We start from the raw sequence: 22,354 nt of genomic DNA, 5'->3' as shown, positions 1-22,354 counted from the left end.
GAGGGCTGATACTGGGTGAAGCTGAATTACACAGTTTACTGCTGAGTGGAGGGGGTTAACCCTTCCACACAGACATCTGATACACGACCATATAAACACACACACACACTAACTACATCATAAAGCTTTGGGCGTCAGCTCTGCCCCGCACTCTGGCTGAGGGTGCTGCTAACACCGCTGCCAGCTCTGCTCTGCACTCCGGCTAAGGGTGCTGATAACACCGCCGCCAGCTCTGCTCCGCACTCCGGCTGAGGGTGCCGCTGACACCGCCTTGTCATGCAATCCCCGATAAAAACTTCGCTGTTTTTTTGTGTATTACTGTTTGTTGTTTGGCAACATACTCAGACTCATGTTCCTGAGCTCGGCAGTAAGCTTTCATCTGGAGTTGCTTCTGTATTTTATGGCATTACCACATTGGATTTTACTTTACCCCCTAGAGATGTCTTATCCTACTGGATCACCAAAAACTTTGGACTACCGACCACTCAGGTACTTCACTTATCTCAACTTTATCCGCTTATGCTATTGGAGCAACTGTTTGGTTGTCATGATCTGCTTCTGTGTACATCCTCTGTGAAAGATGACAATTTGGATAGTTTTGATACAGCTTTTAGACGCATTTTAATTATACTCCTGCTACTTATTTCTGGCAATGTTCACCCGAATCCTGGGCCTGCTTTTGACACTACCTCATCTCAGTTGTTATTTAATGACTTCTGTGATCGCAAATCTTTGGGTTTTTTACACGTGAACATTTGTAGTCTGTTAAATTCAAGGCACTTTGATAACTTAAACACACTGGTACATACTTCGAACCCTGATGTCTTAGCCATCTCTGAATCCTGGCTTAAGAAAAGCAACACTGATCTTGATATTTTGTTACCAGGTTACATTGTATTTAGACAGGACAGAAGTACCAGGGGAGGTGGTGTAGCTATGTATGTGAAAGACCCTCTGCATTGCACTGTTGCTTTTTCTAAATCAGTCCCCAAGCAATTTGAGTTATTGGTGGTAAAGCTTAAACTTTCAACAAATTTCGTTCTTACTGTTGCTGTTTGTTACAGAGCACCCTCTGCTCCAGCTCTGTCACTAACAGTTCTCAGTGAATTCCTAGTTCCATTCATCACCTCAGAATTTGTTCTTTTGGGTGACCTGAACTGGGATATGTTCAACCCCCCAGACATAGTTCAGCAACAATTTGATGCTCTAAACCTCTCTCAAATTATATCTGAGTCTACAAGACCTAACCTTAAATCTCCCTCATCCTCCACACTGTTAGATCTTATTTTAACTAATACTCCATCTAACTACCAATCTGGAGTTTTTAGTCAAATAAGTGATCATTGTGCTATTGCATGTATACGCTCTGGCACCTCTGTTAAACGACCACCGGTGATTGTGACAAAGCGTTCCCTGAGGAAACTTGACATGCAGGCCTTTGTTCAAGATGTTGCAGCAGTGCCTTGGGACATTATCAATTCCATCCACAGTTTAGACAATGCCTGGTCTTATTTTAAGAAAACATTCAGCATGCTTATTGATAAACATGCCCCGATGAAAAGATTTAGAACAAAAAATCGGTATAGTCCTTGGTTCTCCCAAGACCTAGCAGTGTTTATCCATAAAAAGAATACTCTCTGGCGAAAAGCTCGATCTACTCAATCTCCCGCCGACTGGCTTGCTTTTAAACAGTGTCGGAATAAAGCCACACAGGCCATCAGAAACGCCAAAATCTCCCATTTTAGGGAAAAATTTAACACTTGCGGTTCTGATGCAAGAAAGTTTTGGAACACAGTCAAGTCCATGGAAAATAAACTTAATTCTCCTCATCTGCCAAGTTCTATGATATTCAACAACATTGTTATTAATGATAAGCATCAGATGGCCTTACTCCTTAACCATCATTTCATTAATTCAACTAAAGCGTTTACCACCTCAAACTCAGTTACTACCTTTCAGCCTGCCTCTTCCAGCAATTCAGGCTTTTCCTTTAAATCCATCTCTGTCTCAGAAGTGTTGGAAGAACTCACTAAATTAAATCCAAATAAATCTGCTGGCTATGATGGACTTGATCCCATGTTCCTCAAGGCATCTGCTCATGTCATTGCTGCTCCAATCACAAAAATATTTAATCTGTCTTTACATCTGTCTGCTTTTCCATTGGACTGGAAGTCAGCCTTGATTTTTCCCCTTTTTAAAGGTGGTTCTGGCTCAGATCCCGATTGTTATCGGCCCATCTCCATTTTACCATGTCTAGCCAAAGTCATGGAGAGGCTGGTCCATAAACAGTTAAGCTACTTCCTTGCCTCAAATAACATCTTGTCTGACTTTCAATCTGGTTTTCGGGCTGGATATGGTTGTATGACCGCTGTCACAAAGGTCCTTGATGATATTATCACGGCATTAGACAGCAAGAAGACCTGTATAGCTGCCTTCATTGACCTAGCCAAAGCCTTCGATTCAGTTGATCATAGAGTTCTCCTAAGTCGGCTTTCTAGTATTGGTTTGTCCACCTCCTGCTGTGATTGGTTTGCCAGCTATTTAGTAGGCCGTGTTCAGCAGCTGAAAACAGAAAACTTTCTGTCCGAGCCACTAGCCATATTTAAAGGTGTACCTCAGGGTTCCATTCTGGGTCCAACCTTGTTTTCTATCTACATTAATGATGTAGCCAAAGCTGCTGGTAATTCACATATCCATCTTTATGCTGATGATACCATTCTATATTCATTTGGTCCCTCACTTCACTCTGCAGCTTCTACACTTCAACTTAGCCTCACCTCCATTGAGCAGTCCTTTCAAAACCTCCATCTCCATCTTAACACTAATAAGACTAAGTGCATTATTTTTGGTCTAAAAAATGACGCCACTAACCCTCCCAAGATCAGCTGTGCCAATGGCACAGCTTTGGAATATGTTAATGTTTATAAATACCTAGGCATCTGGCTGGATTCTTCATTGTCTTTCACCACACACATCAATAACTTGCAGATGAAAGTTAGATCTAGACTGGCCTTTCTTTTTCGTAATAAAGCCTCTTTCACTCATGCTGCTAAATACACTCTTGTCAAGATGACAATACTCCCAATTTTGGACTATGGTGACGTCATTTATAAAATGGCATCAGGCACTGCTCTTAGGAAATTGGACACTCTTCATCATTCAGCAATCCGCTTTGCCACTAACGCTCCTTTCCACACTCATCACTGTGACCTTTATAAACTGGTCGGCTGGCCCTCCCTTCATACTCGGCGGCTCCATCACTGGTTTAATTTAATCTATAAAGCAATATTGGGAAAGACACCACATTATCTCTCCTCTCTACTTGACATAGCCCGTAATACGTATCATACTAGGTCAAGTAATTGCATTAAGCTCACCATTCCAAAAACCCGTACTATTTTTGGTCGTAACTCCTTTCGTTTTGCAGCAGCAAATGACTGGAACGCCTTACAATGCACATTGAAATTTGAAATTTTAACTAAATTTACCACTTTCAAGCAAAAAAATTGAGCATATCATAGTTGATGACTGTTCCTGTTAGTCTTTACAAGTCCTTGTTCTTTGTGTCTTTTATTGTTGACATGTTTTTAGTTTTGTGTTTTATCTATGTTTATGTGGTGCCTATTTCTATAGGGCCAGGTCATGTTTGTAAATGAGAACTGGTTCTCAAACATTTTACCTGGTAAAATAAAGGTTGAATGAAAAAAAAATAATGTAATGAGGGCTGATACTGGGTGAAGCTGAATTATGGGAGTTGGAGTGAGGTCTGATAGTGGGTGCAGGTGAATTATGGGAGTTGGAGTGAGGTCTGATAGTGGGTGCAGGTGAATTATGGGAGTTGTAGTGAAAGCTGATTGTGGGTTCAGGTGAATTATGGGAGTTGTAGTAAGGTCTGATAGTGGGTGCAGGGGAATTATGGGAGTTGTAGTGAGGGCTGATAGTGGGTGCAGGTAAATTATGGGAGTTGTAGTGAGGGCTGATAGTGGGTGCAGGTGAATTATGGGAGTTGTAGTGAGGGCTGATAGTGGGTGAAGCTGAATTATGGGAATTGGAGTGAGGGCTGATAGTGAGTGCAGGTGAATTATGGGAGTTGTAGTGAGGGCTGATATTGGGTGCAGGTGAATTATGGGAGTTGTAGTGAGGGTCTGATAGTGGGTGCAGGTGAATTATGGGAGTTGTAGTGAGGGTCTGAAAGTGGGCGCAGGTGAATAATGGGAGTTGGAGTGAGGTCTGATAGTGGGTGCAGGTGAATTATGGGCGTTGGAGTGAGGTCTGAGAGTGGGTGCAGGTGAATTATGGGAGTTGGAGTGAGGGCTGATAGTGGGTGCAGGTGAATTATGGGAGTTGTAGTGAGGTCTGATAGTGGGTGCAGGTGAATTATGGGAGTTGTAATGAGGGCTGATACTGGGTGAAGCTGAATTATGGGAGTTGGAGTGAGGGCTGATAGTGAGTGCAGGTGAATTATGGGAGTTGGAGTGAGGGCTGATATTGGGTGCAGGTGAACTATGGGAGTTGGAGTGAGGGCTGATAGTGGGTGCAGGTGAATTATGGGAGTTGTAGTGAGGGCTGATAGTGGGTGCAGGTGAATTATGGGAGTTGTAGTGAAAGCTGATTGTGGGTTCAGGTGAATTATGGGAGTTGTAGTAAGGTCTGATAGTGGGTGCAGGGGAATTATGGGAGTTGGAGTGAGGGCTGATAGTGGGTGCAGGTAAATTATGGGAGTTGTAGTGAGGGCTGATAGTGGGTGCAGGTGAATTATGGGAGTTGTAATGAGGGCTGATACAGGGTGAAGTTGAATTATGGGAGTTGGAGTGAGGTCTGATAGTGGGTGCAGGTGAATTATGGGAGTTGGAGTGAGGTCTGATAGTGGGTGCAGGTGAATTATGGGAGTGGGAGTGAGGTCTGATAGTGGGTGCAGGTGAATTATGGGAGTTGGAGTGAGGTCTGATAGTGGGTGCAGGTGAATTATGGGAGTTGGAGTGAGGGCTGATAGTGGGTGCAGGTGAATTATGAGAGTTGGAGTGAGGGCTGATAATGGGTGAAGCTGAATTATGGGAGTTGGAGTGAGGGCTGATAGTGAGTGCAGGTGAATTATGGGAGTTGTAGTGAGGGCTGATATTGGGTGCAGGTGAATAATGGGAGTTGTAGTGAGGGCTGATAGTGGGTGCAGGTGAATTATGGGAGTTGTAGTGAGGGCTGATAGTGAGTGCAGGTGAATTATGGGAGTTGTAGTGAGGGTCTGATAGTGGGTGCAGGTGAATTATGGGAGTTGTAGTGAGGGTCTGAAAGTGGGCGCAGGTGAATAATGGGAGTTGGAGTGAGGTCTGATAGTGGGTGCAGGTGAATTATGGGATTTGGAGTGAGGTCTGATAGTGGGTGCAGGTGAATTATGGGAGTTGAAGTGAGGGCTGATAGTGAGTGCAGGTGAATTATGGGAGTTGTAGTGAGGGCTGATACTGGGTGAAGCTGAATTATGGGAGTTGGAGTGAGGGCTGATAGTGAGTGCAGGTGAATTATGGGAGTTGTAGTGAGGGCTGATATTGGGTGCAGGTGAATTATGGGAGTTGGAGTGAGGGCTGATAGTGGGTGCAGGTGAATTATGGGAGTTGTAGTGAGGGCTGATAGTGGGTGCAGGTGAATTATGGGAGTTGTAGTGAGGGTCTGATAGTGGGTGCAGGTGAATTATGGGAGTTGTAGTGAGGGTCTGAAAGTGGGCGCAGGTGAATAATGGGAGTTGGAGTGAGGTCTGATAGTGGGTGCAGGTGAATTATGGGAGTTGGAGTGAGGTCTGATAGTGGGTGCAGGTGAATTATGGGAGTTGGAGTGAGGGCTGATAGTGGGTGCAGGTGAATTATGGGAATTGGAGTGAGGTCTGATAGTGGGTGCAGGTGAATTATGGGAGTTGGAGTGAGGGCTGATAGTGGGTGCAGGTGAATAATGGGAGTTGGAGTGAGGGCTGATAGTGGGTGCAGGTGAATTAGGGGAGTTGTAGTGAGGGCTGATAGTGGGTGCAGGTGAATTATGGGAGTTGTAGTGAAAGCTGATTGTGGGTTCAGGTGAATTATGGGAGTTGTAGTAAGGTCTGATAGTGGGTGCAGGGGAATTATGGGAGTTGTAGTGAGGGCTGATAGTGGGTGCAGGTAAATTATGGGAGTTGTAGTGAGGGCTGATAGTGGGTGCAGGTGAATTATGGGAGTTGTAATGAGGGCTGATACAGGGTGAAGTTGAATTATGGGAGTTGGAGTGAGGTCTGATAGTGGGTGCAGGTGAATTATGGGAGTTGGAGTGAGGTCTGACAGTTGGTGCAGGTGAATTATGGGAGTTGGAGTGAGGTCTGATAGTGGGTGCAGGTGAATTATGGGAGTTGGAGAGAGGGCTGATAATGGGTGCAGGTGAATTATGGGAGTTGGAGTGAGGTCTGATAGTGGGTGCAGGTTAATTATGGGAGTTGGAGTGAGGTCTGATAGTGAGTGCAGGTGAATTATGGGAGTTGTAGTGAGGGCTGATACTGGGTGAAGCTGAATTATGGGAGTTGGAGTGAGGGCTGATAGTGAGTGCAGGTGAATTATGGGAGTTGTAGCGAGGGCTGATATTGGGTGCAGGTGAATTATGGGAGTTGGAGTGAGGTCTGATAGTGGGTGCAGGTGAATTATGGGAGTTGGAGTGAGGGCTGATAGTGGGTGCAGGTGAATTATGGGAATTGGAGTGAGGTCTGATAGTGGGTGCAGGTGAATTATGGGAGTTGGAGTGAGGGCTGATAGTGGGTGCAGGTGAATAATGGGAGTTGGAGTGAGGTCTGATAGTGGGTGCAGGTGAATTATGGGAGTTCTAGTGAGGGTCTGATAGTGGGTGGAGGTGGATTATGAGAGTTGGAGTGAGGGCTGATAGTGGGTGAAGGTGAATTATGAGAGTTGGAGAGAGGGCTGATAATGGGTGCAGGTGAATTTTGGGAGTTGGAGTGAGGTCTGATAGTGGGTGCAGGTTAATTATGGGAGTTGTAGTGAGGTCTGATAGTGAGTGCAGGTGAATTATGGGAGTTGTAGTGAGGGCTGATATTGGGTGCAGGTGAATTATGGGAGTTGGAGTGAGGGCTGATAGTGGGTGCAGGTGAATTATGGGAGTTGTAGTGAGGGCTGATAGTGGGTGCAGGTGAATTATGGGAGTTGTAATGAGGGCTGATACTGGGTGAAGCTGAATTATGGGAGTTGGAGTGAGGGCTGATAGTGAGTGCAGGTGAATTATGGGAGTTGTAGTGAGGGCTGATATTGGGTGCAGGTGAATTATGGGAGTTGGAGTGAGGGCTGATAGTGGGTGCAGGTGAATTATGGGAGCTGTAGTGAGGTCTGATAGTGGGTGCAGGTGAATTATGTGAGTTGTAGTGAGGGTCTGATAGTGGGTGCAGGTGAATAATGGGAGTTGGAGTGAGGTCTGATAGTGGGTGCAGGTGAATTATGGGAGTTGGAGTGAGGGCTGATAGTGGGTGCAGGTGAATAATGGGAGTTGGAGTGAGGTCTGATAGTGGGTGCAGGTGAATTATGGGAGTTCTAGTGAGGGTCTGATAGTGGGTGAAGGTGGATTATGAGAGTTGGAGTGAGGGCTGATAGTGGGTGAAGGTGAATTATGAGAGTTCGAGTGAGGGCTGATAATGGGTGCAGGTGAATTAAGAGAGTTGGAGTGAGGTCTGATAGTGGGTGCAGGTGAATTATGGGAGTTCTAGTGAGGGTCTGATAGTGGGTGGAGGTGGATTATGAGAGTTGGAGTGAGGGCTGATAGTGGGTGAAGGTGAATTATGAGAGTTGGAGAGAGGGCTGATAATGGGTGCAGGTGAACTATGGGAGTTGGAGTGAGGTCTGATAGTGGGTGCAGGTTAATTATGGGAGTTGTAGTGAGGTCTGATAGTGAGTGCAGGTGAATTATGGGAGTTGTAGTGAGGGCTGATATTGGGTGCAGGTGAATTATGGGAGTTGGAGTGAGGGCTGATAGTGGGTGCAGGTGAATTATGGGAGTTGTAGTGAGGGCTGATAGTGGGTGCAGGTGAATTATGGGAGTTGTAGTGAGGGTCTGATAGTGGGTGCAGGTGAATTATGGGAGTTGTAGTGAGGGTCTGAAAGTGGGCGCAGGTGAATAATGGGAGTTGGAGTGAGGTCTGATAGTTGGCGCAGGTGAATTATGGGAGTTGGAGTGAGGGCTGATAGTGGGTGCAGGTGAATAATGGGAGTTGGAGTGAGGTCTGATAGTGGGTGCAGGTGAATTATGGGAGTTGGAGTGAGGGCTGATAGTGGGTGCAGGTGAATAATGGGAGTTGGAGTGAGGTCTGATAGTGGGTGCAGGTGAATTATGGGAGTTCTAGTGAGGGTCTGATAGTGGGTGAAGGTGGATTATGAGAGTTGGAGTGAGGGCTGATAATGGGTGCAGGTGAATTATGGGAGTTGGAGTGAGGTCTGATAGTGGGTGCAGGTTAATTATGGGAGTTGTAGTGAGGTCTGATAGTGAGTGCAGGTGAATTATGGGAGTTGTAGTGAGGGCTGATAGCGGGTGCAGGTGAATTATGGGAGTTGTAATGAGGGCTGATACTGGGTGAAGCTTAATTATGGGAGTTGGAGTGAGGGCTGATAGTGAGTGCAGGTTAATTATGGGAGTTGTAGTGAGGGCTGATATTGGGTGCAGGTGAATTATGGGAGTTGGAGTGAGGGCTGATAGTGGGTGCAGGTGAATTATGGGAGTTGTAGTGAGGGCTGATAGTGGGTGCAGGTGAATTATGGGAGTTGTAGTGAGGGTCTGATAGTGGGTGCAGGTGAATTATGGGAGTTATAGTGAGGGTCTGAAAGTGGGCGCAGGTGAATAATGGGAGTTGGAGTGAGGTCTGATAGTGGGCGCAGGTGAATTATGGGAGTTGGAGTGAGGGCTGATAGTGGGTGCAGGTGAATTATGGGAGTTGTAGTGAGGTCTGATAGTGGGTGCAGGTGAATTATGGGAGTTGTAGTGAGGGCTGATAGTGGATGCAGGTGAATTATGGGAGTTGTAGTGAGGTCTGATAGTGGGTGCAGGTGAATTATGGGAGTTGTAGTGAGGGTCTGATAGTGGGTGCAGGTGAATTATGGGAGTTGTAGTGAGGGTCTGAAAGTGGGCGCAGGTGAATAATGGGAGTTGGAGTGAGGTCCGATAGTGGGTGCAGGTGAATTATGGGAGTTGGAGTGAGGTCTGATAGTGGGTGCAGGTGAATTATGGGAGTTGGAGTGAGGGCTGATAGTGGGTGCAGGTGAATTATGGGAATTGGAGTGAGGGCTGATAGTGGGTGCAGGTGAATTATGGGAGTTGGAGTGAGGGCTGATAGTGGGTGCAGGTGAATAATGGGAGTTGGAGTGAGGTCTGATAGTGGGTGCAGGTGAATTATGGGAGTTCTAGTGAGGGTCTGATAGTGGGTGGAGGTGGATTATGAGAGTTGGAGTGAGGGCTGATAGTGAGTGCAGGTGAATTATGGGAGTTGGAGTGAGGGCTGATATTGGGTGCAGGTGAACTATGGGAGTTGGAGTGAGGTCCGATAGTGGGTGCAGGTGAATTATGGGAATTGGAGTGAGGTCTGATAGTGGGTGCAGGTGAATTATGGGAGTTGTAGTGAGGGCTGATAGTGGGTTCAGGTGAATTATGGGAGTTGTAGTAAGGTCTGATAGTGGGTGCAGGGGAATTATGGGAGTTGTAGTGAGGGCTGATAGTGGGTGCAGGTAAATTATGGGAGTTGTAGTGAGGGCTGATAGTGGGTGCAGGTGAATTATGGGAGTTGTAATGAGGGCTGATACAGGGTGAAGTTGAATTATGGGAGTTGGAGTGAGGTCTGATAGTGGGTGCAGGTGAATTATGGGAGTTGGAGTGAGGTCTGACAGTGGGTGCAGGCGAATTATGGGAGTTGGAGTGAGGTCTGATAGTGGGTGCAGGTGAATTATGGGAGTTGGAGTGAGGGCTGATAGTGGGTGCAGGTGAATTATGAGAGTTGGAGTGAGGGCTGATAATGGGTGCAGGTGAATTATGGGAGTTGGAGTGAGGTCTGATAGTGGGTGCAGGTTAATTATGGGAGTTGGAGTGAGGTCTGATAGTGAGTGCAGGTGAATTATGGGAGTTGTAGTGAGGGCTGATACTGGGTGAAGCTGAATTATGGGAGTTGGAGTGAGGGCTGATAGTGAGTGCAGGTGAATTATGGGAGTTGTAGCGAGGGCTGATATTGGGTGCAGGTGAATTATGGGAGTTGGAGTGAGGTCTGATAGTGGGTGCAGGTGAATTATGGGAGTTGGAGTGAGGGCTGATAGTGGGTGCAGGTGAATTATGGGAATTGGAGTGAGGTCTGATAGTGGGTGCAGGTGAATTATGGGAGTTGGAGTGAGGGCTGATAGTGGGTGCAGGTGAATAATGGGAGTTGGAGTGAGGTCTGATAGTGGGTGCAGGTGAATTATGGGAGTTCTAGTGAGGGTCTGATAGTGGGTGGAGGTGGATTATGAGAGTTGGAGTGAGGGCTGATAGTGGGTGAAGGTGAATTATGAGAGTTGGAGAGAGGGCTGATAATGGGTGCAGGTGAATTATGGGAGTTGGAGTGAGGTCTGATAGTGGGTGCAGGTTAATTATGGGAGTTGTAGTGAGGTCTGATAGTGAGTGCAGGTGAATTATGGGAGTTGTAGTGAGGGCTGATATTGGGTGCAGGTGAATTATGGGAGTTGGAGTGAGGGCTGATAGTGGGTGCAGGTGAATTATGGGAGTTGTAGTGAGGGCTGATAGTGGGTGCAGGTGAATTATGGGAGTTGTAATGAGGGCTGATCCTGGGTGAAGCTGAATTATGGGAGTTGGAGTGAGGGCTGATAGTGAGTGCAGGTGAATTATGGGAGTTGTAGTGAGGGCTGATATTGGGTGCAGGTGAATTATGGGAGTTGGAGTGAGGGCTGATAGTGGGTGCAGGTGAATTATGGGAGCTGTAGTGAGGGCTGATAGTGGGTGCAGGTGAATTATGGGAGTTGTAGTGAGGGTCTGATAGTGGGTGCAGGTGAATAATGGGAGTTGGAGTGAGGTCTGATAGTGGGTGCAGGTGAATTATGGGAGTTGGAGTGAGGGCTGATAGTGGGTGCAGGTGAATAATGGGAGTTGGAGTGAGGTCTGATAGTGGGTGCAGGTGAATTATGGGAGTTGTAGTGAGGGCTGATAGTGGGTTCAGGTGAATTATGGGAGTTGTAGTGAGGGCTGATAGTGGGTGCAGGTAAATTATGGGAGTTGTAGTGAGGGCTGATAGTGGGTGCAGGTGAATTATGGGAGTTGTAATGAGGGCTGATACAGGGTGAAGTTGAATTATGGGAGTTGGAGTGAGGTCTGATAGTGGGTGCAGGTGAATTATGGGAGTTGGAGTGAGGTCTGACAGTGGGTGCAGGCGAATTATGGGAGTTGGAGTGAGGTCTGATAGTGGGTGCAGGTGAATTATGGGAGTTGGAGTGAGGGCTGATAGTGGGTGCAGGTGAATTATGAGAGTTGGAGTGAGGGCTGATAATGGGTGCAGGTGAATTATGGGAGTTGGAGTGAGGTCTGATAGTGGGTGCAGGTTAATTATGGGAGTTGGAGTGAGGTCTGATAGTGAGTGCAGGTGAATTATGGGAGTTGTAGTGAGGGCTGATACTGGGTGAAGCTGAATTATGGGAGTTGGAGTGAGGGCTGATAGTGAGTGCAGGTGAATTATGGGAGTTGTAGCGAGGGCTGATATTGGGTGCAGGTGAATTATGGGAGTTGGAGTGAGGTCTGATAGTGGGTGCAGGTGAATTATGGGAGTTGGAGTGAGGGCTGATAGTGGGTGCAGGTGAATTATGGGAATTGGAGTGAGGTCTGATAGTGGGTGCAGGTGAATTATGGGAGTTGGAGTGAGGGCTGATAGTGGGTGCAGGTGAATAATGGGAGTTGGAGTGAGGTCTGATAGTGGGTGCAGGTGAATTATGGGAGTTCTAGTGAGGGTCTGATAGTGGGTGGAGGTGGATTATGAGAGTTGGAGTGAGGGCTGATAGTGGGTGAAGGTGAATTATGAGAGTTGGAGAGAGGGCTGATAATGGGTGCAGGTGAATTATGGGAGTTGGAGTGAGGTCTGATAGTGGGTGCAGGTTAATTATGGGAGTTGTAGTGAGGTCTGATAGAGAGTGCAGGTGAATTATGGGAGTTGTAGTGAGGGCTGATATTGGGTGCAGGTGAATTATGGGAGTTGGAGTGAGGGCTGATAGTGGGTGCAGGTGAATTATGGGAGTTGTAGTGAGGGCTGATAGTGGGTGCAGGTGAATTATGGGAGTTGTAATGAGGGCTGATCCTGGGTGAAGCTGAATTATGGGAGTTGGAGTGAGGGCTGATAGTGAGTGCAGGTGAATTATGGGAGTTGTAGTGAGGGCTGATATTGGGTGCAGGTGAATTATGGGAGTTGGAGTGAGGGCTGATAGTGGGTGCAGGTGAATTATGGGAGCTGTAGTGAGGGCTGATAGTGGGTGCAGGTGAATTATGGGAGTTGTAGTGAGGGTCTGATAGTGGGTGCAGGTGAATAATGGGAGTTGGAGTGAGGTCTGATAGTGGGTGCAGGTGAATTATGGGAGTTGGAGTGAGGGCTGATAGTGGGTGCAGGTGAATAATGGGAGTTGGAGTGAGGTCTGATAGTGGGTGCAGGTGAATTATGGGAGTTCTAGTGAGGGTCTGATAGTGGGTGAAGGTGGATTATGAGAGTTGGAGTGAGGGCTGATAGTGAGTGAAGGTGAATTATGAGAGTTCGAGTGAGGGCTGATAATGGGTGCAGGTGAATTAAGAGAGTTGGAGTGAGGTCTGATAGTGGGTGCAGGTGAATTATGGGAGTTCTAGTGAGGGTCTGATAGTGGGTGGAGGTGGATTATGAGAGTTGGAGTGAGGGCTGATAGTGGGTGAAGGTGAATTATGAGAGTTGGAGAGAGGGCTGATAATGGGTGCAGGTGAACTATGGGAGTTGGAGTGAGGTCTGATAGTGAGTGCAGGTGAATTATGGGAGTTGTAGTGAGGGCTGATATTGGGTGCAGGTGAATTATGGGAGTTGGAGTGAGGGCTGATAGTGGGTGCAGGTGAATTATGGGAGTTGTAGTGAGGGCTGATAGTGGGTGCAGGTGAATTATGGGAGTTGTAGTGAGGGTCTGATAGTGGGTGCAGGTGAATTATGGGAGTTGTAGTGAGGGTCTGAAAGTGGGCGCAGGTGAATAATGGGAGTTGGAGTGAGGTCTGATAGTGGGCGCAGGTGAATTATGGGAGTTGGAGTGAGGGCTGATAGTGGGTGCAGGTGAATAATGGGAGTTGGAGTGAGGTCTGATAGTGGGTGCAGGTGAATTATGGGAGTTCTAGTGAGGGTCTGATAGTGGGTGAAGGTGGATTATGAGAGTTGGAGTGAGGGCTGATAGTGGGTGAAGGTGAATTATGAGAGTTCGAGTGAGGGCTGATAATGGGTGCAGGTGAATTATGGGAGTTGGAGTGAGGTCTGATAGTGGGTGCAGGTGAATTATGGGAGTTGTAGTGAGGTCTGATAGTGAGTGCAGGTGAATTATGGGAGTTGTAGTGAGGGCTGATAGTGGATGCAGGTGAATTATGGGAGTTGTAGTGAGGTCTAATAGTGAGTGCAGGTGATTTATGGGAGTTGGAGTGAGGGCTGATATTGGGTGCAGGTGAATTATGGGAGTTGTAGTAAGGTCTGATAGTGGGTGCAGGGGAATTATGGGAGTTGTAGTGAGGGCTGATAGTGGGTGCAGGTAAATTATGGGAGTTGTAGTGAGGGCTGATAGTGGGTGCAGGTGAATTATGGGAGTTGTAATGAGGGCTGATACTGGGTGAAGCTGAATTATGGGAGTTGGAGTGAGGGCTGATAGTGAGTGCAGGTGAATTATGAGAGTTGTAGTGAGGTCTAATAGTGAGTGCAGGTGAATTATGGGAGTTGGAGTGAGGGCTGATATTGGGTGCAGGTGAATTATGGGAGTTGTAGTAAGGTCTGATAGTGGGTGCAGGGGAAATATGGGAGTTTTAGTGAGGGCTGATAGTGGGTGCAGGTAAATTATGGGAGTTGTAGTGAGGGCTGATAGTGGGTGCAGGTGAATTATGGGAGTTGTAATGAGGGCTGATACTGGGTGAAGCTGAATTATGGGAGTTGGAGTGAGGGCTGATAGTGAGTGCAGGTGAATTATGGGAGTTGTAGTGAGGGCTGATATTGGGTGCAGGTGAATTATGGGAGTTGGTGTGAGGGCTGATAGTGGGTGCAGGTGAATTATGGGAGTTGTAGTGAGGGTCTGATAGTGGGTGTAGGTGAATTATGGGAGTTGGAGTGAGGGCTGATAGTGGGTGCAGGTGAATTATGGGAGTTGTAGTGAGGGTCTGATAGTGGGTGCAGGTGAATTATGGGAGTTGTAGTGAGGGTCTGAAAGTGGGCGCAGGTGAATAATGGGAGTTGGAGTGAGGTCTGATAGTTGGCGCAGGTGAATTATGGGAGTTGGAGTGAGGGCTGATAGTGGGTGCAGGTGAATAATGGGAGTTGGAGTGAGGTCTGATAGTGGGTGCAGGTGAATTATGGGAGTTGGAGTGAGGGCTGATAGTGGGTGCAGGTGAATAATGGGAGTTGGAGTGAGGTCTGATAGTGGGTGCAGGTGAATTATGGGAGTTCTAGTGAGGGTCTGATAGTGGGTGAAGGTGGATTATGAGAGTTGGAGTGAGGGCTGATAATGGGTGCAGGTGAATTATGGGAGTTGGAGTGAGGTCTGATAGTGGGTGCAGGTTAATTATGGGAGTTGTAGTGAGGTCTGATAGTGAGTGCAGGTGAATTATGGGAGTTGTAGTGAGGGCTGATAGCGGGTGCAGGTGAATTATGGGAGTTGTAATGAGGGCTGATACTGGGTGAAGCTTAATTATGGGAGTTGGAGTGAGGGCTGATAGTGAGTGCAGGTGAATTATGGGAGTTGTAGTGAGGGCTGATATTGGGTGCAGGTGAATTATGGGAGTTGGAGTGAGGGCTGATAGTGGGTGCAGGTGAATTATGGGAGTTGTAGTGAGGGCTGATAGTGGGTGCAGGTGAATTATGGGAGTTGTAGTGAGGGTCTGATAGTGGGTGCAGGTGAATTATGGGAGTTATAGTGAGGGTCTGAAAGTGGGCGCAGGTGAATAATGGGAGTTGGAGTGAGGTCTGATAGTGGGCGCAGGTGAATTATGGGAGTTGGAGTGAGGGCTGATAGTGGGTGCAGGTGAATTATGGGAGTTGTAGTGAGGTCTGATAGTGGGTGCAGGTGAATTATGGGAGTTGTAGTGAGGGCTGATAGTGGATGCAGGTGAATTATGGGAGTTGTAGTGAGGTCTGATAGTGGGTGCAGGTGAATTATGGGAGTTGTAGTGAGGGTCTGATAGTGGGTGCAGGTGAATTATGGGAGTTGTAGTGAGGGTCTGAAAGTGGGCGCAGGTGAATAATGGGAGTTGGAGTGAGGTCCGATAGTGGGTGCAGGTGAATTATGGGAGTTGGAGTGAGGTCTGATAGTGGGTGCAGGTGAATTATGGGAGTTGGAGTGAGGGCTGATAGTGGGTGCAGGTGAATTATGGGAATTGGAGTGAGGGCTGATAGTGGGTGCAGGTGAATTATGGGAGTTGGAGTGAGGGCTGATAGTGGGTGCAGGTGAATAATGGGAGTTGGAGTGAGGTCTGATAGTGGGTGCAGGTGAATTATGGGAGTTCTAGTGAGGGTCTGATAGTGGGTGGAGGTGGATTATGAGAGTTGGAGTGAGGGCTGATAGTGAGTGCAGGTGAATTATGGGAGTTGGAGTGAGGGCTGATATTGGGTGCAGGTGAACTATGGGAGTTGGAGTGAGGTCCGATAGTGGGTGCAGGTGAATTATGGGAATTGGAGTGAGGTCTGATAGTGGGTGCAGGTGAATTATGGGAGTTGTAGTGAGGGCTGATAGTGGGTTCAGGTGAATTATGGGAGTTGTAGTAAGGTCTGATAGTGGGTGCAGGGGAATTATGGGAGTTGTAGTGAGGGCTGATAGTGGGTGCAGGTAAATTATGGGAGTTGTAGTGAGGGCTGATAGTGGGTGCAGGTGAATTATGGGAGTTGTAATGAGGGCTGATACAGGGTGAAGTTGAATTATGGGAGTTGGAGTGAGGTCTGATAGTGGGTGCAGGTGAATTATGGGAGTTGGAGTGAGGTCTGACAGTGGGTGCAGGCGAATTATGGGAGTTGGAGTGAGGTCTGATAGTGGGTGCAGGTGAATTATGGGAGTTGGAGTGAGGGCTGATAGTGGGTGCAGGTGAATTATGAGAGTTGGAGTGAGGGCTGATAATGGGTGCAGGTGAATTATGGGAGTTGGAGTGAGGTCTGATAGTGGGTGCAGGTTAATTATGGGAGTTGGAGTGAGGTCTGATAGTGAGTGCAGGTGAATTATGGGAGTTGTAGTGAGGGCTGATACTGGGTGAAGCTGAATTATGGGAGTTGGAGTGAGGGCTGATAGTGAGTGCAGGTGAATTATGGGAGTTGTAGCGAGGGCTGATATTGGGTGCAGGTGAATTATGGGAGTTGGAGTGAGGTCTGATAGTGGGTGCAGGTGAATTATGGGAGTTGGAGTGAGGGCTGATAGTGGGTGCAGGTGAATTATGGGAATTGGAGTGAGGTCTGATAGTGGGTGCAGGTGAATTATGGGAGTTGGAGTGAGGGCTGATAGTGGGTGCAGGTGAATAATGGGAGTTGGAGTGAGGTCTGATAGTGGGTGCAGGTGAATTATGGGAGTTCTAGTGAGGGTCTGATAGTGGGTGGAGGTGGATTATGAGAGTTGGAGTGAGGGCTGATAGTGGGTGAAGGTGAATTATGAGAGTTGGAGAGAGGGCTGATAATGGGTGCAGGTGAATTATGGGAGTTGGAGTGAGGTCTGATAGTGGGTGCAGGTTAATTATGGGAGTTGTAGTGAGGTCTGATAGTGAGTGCAGGTGAATTATGGGAGTTGTAGTGAGGGCTGATATTGGGTGCAGGTGAATTATGGGAGTTGGAGTGAGGGCTGATAGTGGGTGCAGGTGAATTATGGGAGTTGTAGTGAGGGCTGATAGTGGGTGCAGGTGAATTATGGGAGTTGTAATGAGGGCTGATCCTGGGTGAAGCTGAATTATGGGAGTTGGAGTGAGGGCTGATAGTGAGTGCAGGTGAATTATGGGAGTTGTAGTGAGGGCTGATATTGGGTGCAGGTGAATTATGGGAGTTGGAGTGAGGGCTGATAGTGGGTGCAGGTGAATTATGGGAGCTGTAGTGAGGGCTGATAGTGGGTGCAGGTGAATTATGGGAGTTGTAGTGAGGGTCTGATAGTGGGTGCAGGTGAATAATGGGAGTTGGAGTGAGGTCTGATAGTGGGTGCAGGTGAATTATGGGAGTTGGAGTGAGGGCTGATAGTGGGTGCAGGTGAATAATGGGAGTTGGAGTGAGGTCTGATAGTGGGTGCAGGTGAATTATGGGAGTTCTAGTGAGGGTCTGATAGTGGGTGAAGGTGGATTATGAGAGTTGGAGTGAGGGCTGATAGTGAGTGAAGGTGAATTATGAGAGTTCGAGTGAGGGCTGATAATGGGTGCAGGTGAATTAAGAGAGTTGGAGTGAGGTCTGATAGTGGGTGCAGGTGAATTATGGGAGTTCTAGTGAGGGTCTGATAGTGGGTGGAGGTGGATTATGAGAGTTGGAGTGAGGGCTGATAGTGGGTGAAGGTGAATTATGAGAGTTGGAGAGAGGGCTGATAATGGGTGCAGGTGAACTATGGGAGTTGGAGTGAGGTCTGATAGTGAGTGCAGGTGAATTATGGGAGTTGTAGTGAGGGCTGATATTGGGTGCAGGTGAATTATGGGAGTTGGAGTGAGGGCTGATAGTGGGTGCAGGTGAATTATGGGAGTTGTAGTGAGGGCTGATAGTGGGTGCAGGTGAATTATGGGAGTTGTAGTGAGGGTCTGATAGTGGGTGCAGGTGAATTATGGGAGTTGTAGTGAGGGTCTGAAAGTGGGCGCAGGTGAATAATGGGAGTTGGATTGAGGTCTGATAGTGGGCGCAGGTGAATTATGGGAGTTGGAGTGAGGGCTGATAGTGGGTGCAGGTGAATAATGGGAGTTGGAGTGAGGTCTGATAGTGGGTGCAGGTGAATTATGGGAGTTCTAGTGAGGGTCTGATAGTGGGTGAAGGTGGATTATGAGAGTTGGAGTGAGGGCTGATAGTGGGTGAAGGTGAATTATGAGAGTTCGAGTGAGGGCTGATAATGGGTGCAGGTGAATTATGGGAGTTGGAGTGAGGTCTGATAGTGGGTGCAGGTGAATTATGGGAGTTGTAGTGAGGTCTGATAGTGAGTGCAGGTGAATTATGGGAGTTGTAGTGAGGGCTGATAGTGGATGCAGGTGAATTATGGGAGTTGTAGTGAGGTCTAATAGTGAGTGCAGGTGATTTATGGGAGTTGGAGTGAGGGCTGATATTGGGTGCAGGTGAATTATGGGAGTTGTAGTAAGGTCTGATAGTGGGTGCAGGGGAATTATGGGAGTTGTAGTGAGGGCTGATAGTGGGTGCAGGTAAATTATGGGAGTTGTAGTGAGGGCTGATAGTGGGTGCAGGTGAATTATGGGAGTTGTAATGAGGGCTGATACTGGGTGAAGCTGAATTATGGGAGTTGGAGTGAGGGCTGATAGTGAGTGCAGGTGAATTATGAGAGTTGTAGTGAGGTCTAATAGTGAGTGCAGGTGAATTATGGGAGTTGGAGTGAGGGCTGATATTGGGTGCAGGTGAATTATGGGAGTTGTAGTAAGGTCTGATAGTGGGTGCAGGGGAAATATGGGAGTTTTAGTGAGGGCTGATAGTGGGTGCAGGTAAATTATGGGAGTTGTAGTGAGGGCTGATAGTGGGTGCAGGTGAATTATGGGAGTTGTAATGAGGGCTGATACTGGGTGAAGCTGAATTATGGGAGTTGGAGTGAGGGCTGATAGTGAGTGCAGGTGAATTATGGGAGTTGTAGTGAGGGCTGATATTGGGTGCAGGTGAATTATGGGAGTTGGTGTGAGGGCTGATAGTGGGTGCAGGTGAATTATGGGAGTTGTAGTGAGGGTCTGATAGTGGGTGTAGGTGAATTATGGGAGTTGGAGTGAGGGCTGATAGTGGGTGCAGGTGAATAATGGGAGTTGGAGTGAGGTCTGATAGTGGGCGCAGGTGAATTATGGGAGTTCTAGTGAGGGTCTGATAGTGGGTGAAGGTGGATTATGAGAGTTCGAGTGAGGGCTGATAATGGGTGCAGGTGAATTATGGGAGTTGGAGTGAGGTCTGATAGTGAGTGCAGGTGAATTATGGGAGTTGTAGTGAGGTCTAATAGTGAGTGCAGGTGATTTATGGGAGTTGGAGTGAGGGCTGATATTGGGTGTAGGTGAATTTTGGGAGTTGTAGTAAGGTCTGATAGTGGGTGCAGGGGAATTATGGGAGTTGTAGTGAGGGCTGATATTGGGTGCAGGTAAATTATGGGAGTTTGAGTGAGGGCTGATAGTGGGTGCAGGTGAATTATGAGAGTTTGAGTGAGGGCTGATAGTGGGTGCAGGTGAATTATGAGAGTTGGAGTGAGGGCTGATATTGAACTATTTAGTATGTTTAAACTGCTGAAAGACTCAATCCGAGAGCTCACCAATAACCCCACAAAATATCAGTCAGGAACAATATCTGGACCTGTTGGAGACTTTAAATCCAGTAGTGACTAAATGTTGTTACAGCCAATAAGAGTGCAGGACATGCTCTTTGGCAGGTTCCTCCTGGTAAAAGGTTGTTTAATGTAGGCACATTTTAAGTGACAGTAGTAAGGAACAAGTAAGGATTCAAGCAGGTCTCGCCGCTTGGGGCACTTAAGTAAATACAACTGTATTTCTTAAAAAAAAAATAAAAATAAAGTCAAACAAACATTGTATGTTAATCTACACATATTTCTTTTCCTAAAAACGATTTATTTGGGTGAGTAAAGAGCTTTCATTTATTTACAGTAAGATTAGATTTCCAGTATTTTAGCACAGTTAGCAGCACTTAGTGCTAGTAAACGCTGTTCGACAGCATTACACTGAGGAATCCTGAGTAATCCAGGGTGCTATCAGCTAGCGGTTCATGCCACGTAGCTTGTTTTGTTAACACAGTAAACGTGCAGGCTACAGTCTGATACACTCACCTCTGAACAGCGAAAGAATTAGCACAGCAGTTAGCGACAAAAGCTAGTACTGCTTCAGCCTAGTGCTAGAAAACTTCACTAAAACTACTGTACAATGCTGTACTTCAGCAGAGTGGCTTTACTGCTCCTTACAACCTGACTGGTAAAATTCATTCATAAAACTCACTGGATTATAAGGCACACTGACGATTTTTGGGAAAATTAAAGGATTTTAAGTGCGTCTTTTAGTAGGATAGTAATGTAGTGTGCAAGCCACAGACTCAAACACCCTCACTTACTAAAATATTACCTATTCAATAAAAGAAGTTGTGTAGTGTGCAGTAGTGTGAACGTGGCCTAATGCAGTAGTTTTTTTATTTTTCAGTAGAGGGATTTCTCTAGAGTCTAGAGTGAAAAGTCATCAAGTTTTTCTAAGTAGTGTACTTTGTCATCCTTCAAACATTTTTAGCTCAAACCATCCTCAGCCCCGGCTGTGCCATTATGACAAACAAACAAACACTTACGATGTTATCAGAGGAAGCGAGGGTTTGATTGTCGCCTGTAATTTCCATCAATGTCTTTTTATAGTGGCAGCTGCTGCCTTTGAATCGCAGAGTCACACCTGTTGTCTTGGAGTCTGTCAGGTCTGGAAATCGCATTAAACGCGACAGCTCACGGAATCGGCGCTAACTCCATTCACTCAACACAGAGACTGTAGAACAGGTACCACTGTGTCCTCCACACATACAAACACAGTAGAGTTAATATTAGAGTGATGAAAGTTATTCTACACTGTTAAAAAAATAAAACTTCCAGGGGCGCCAAGTGGTCCAGTGGTCTAAAGCGCTGCCACTATGATCGGGAGATCATATGACTGCTGGTTTGAATCCCGGTCATGCAGCTTGCCATCAGCTACCAGAGCCCTGAGAGAGCACAAGTGGCCTTGCTCTCTCTGGGTGGGTAGATGGCACTCTTTCTCCTCATCACTCCCAATGTGATGTCAGTCAACACAAGGCATCTGTGAGCTGATGTATCGGAACCATGTCGCTGCGCTTTCCTCCAAGCACACTGTGATGCTACTCGGCAATGACGCATCAGCTTCTTCAAAAAGAGGCAGTGGCTGACTTTATATGTTTCGGAGGAGATATGTGCTAGTCCTCACCCTCCTTGCGTTGTGGCATCACTAGTGATGGGTGATATACAGCTGAAGGCGTGGGATAATTGGCCTAGCTATTTTGGGAGAAAATTTAAAAATACAATTATTTAAAAAATAAATTGTTTCTTAAGGAATCTTTATAATTTGTCCAATTTTAAACTGTGGAGGAACCCTTTTCTCCTTAAAACCTTTTCTTGAAGGCTTCTCAAAGCACCATAAAGAGTTCCTCATCAGTTTCAAACTGAAGAACCAATACAAGTTTCTCCAGAACGTTTACATTTAACAATTAATTGGCAGTTTTAACTCCTGATTAGTTTTGCTCCCAGCATGCTTTGTGTCTGCCTGTCTTCTTTGTTTGTTTTTGTATAGGGCTTTACATTTTTTGTCGGTTATGTTTGTGTGTTTATGTGTTCTCTTGGTTCAAGCTGATTGGTTTAGAGAAAGGTATACATTAGATGTTAACATTTAGTGAGTTGCTTTTCCAGGTGTTGTGTCAAATTCTGCCTCTCTGCCAGAATTTGACTCAGATTCCCATTCTGTTTTTTTTTATCTCTGTTTATAAATAAAGATTAATCTACAGTTAGAGTAGATCATACCTGTCAAGTCTCCCGTTTTGGCCGGGAAACTACCGTATTTTACTCCTCTTTCCCGTTGTCCTCCCGTATTAGTATTTTCCCGTAAATTTCCCGTATTATACTAAATAAAAAAAAATATAGGCCACAGGCGACAATGCACTGACCGCTGTGTGTCTCTTAACCAATCGTGGTGCCGGTTCAAGGAGAAAGTCCCGCCTTTCAGGAGAAACAGCCAATCAGCTAGCTGGTTTTGCGGAGCGCAGTTCAGTGTGCGGGAAGCCCCGCCCCTCCCCTCGCTGTGAGTTCAGGCAGCTAGTCGGAGCAGCTGTCGTTAAAACTAATCTGGATATACGGAGATTTTTCTAAAAGAAAGGTAATTAACCATGTAAACTGTGATGAGATTGTTTCTGATAGCTGGTTAAAAAGACTCTTCTCTGAATCAAAACATAAATTAA

The sequence above is a fragment of the Astyanax mexicanus genome, chromosome 18, assembly GCF_023375975.1.
Source record: "Astyanax mexicanus isolate ESR-SI-001 chromosome 18, AstMex3_surface, whole genome shotgun sequence".
Lineage (NCBI taxonomy): Eukaryota > Metazoa > Chordata > Actinopteri > Characiformes > Acestrorhamphidae > Astyanax > Astyanax mexicanus.
This window is presented reverse-complemented; position numbering follows the sequence as displayed.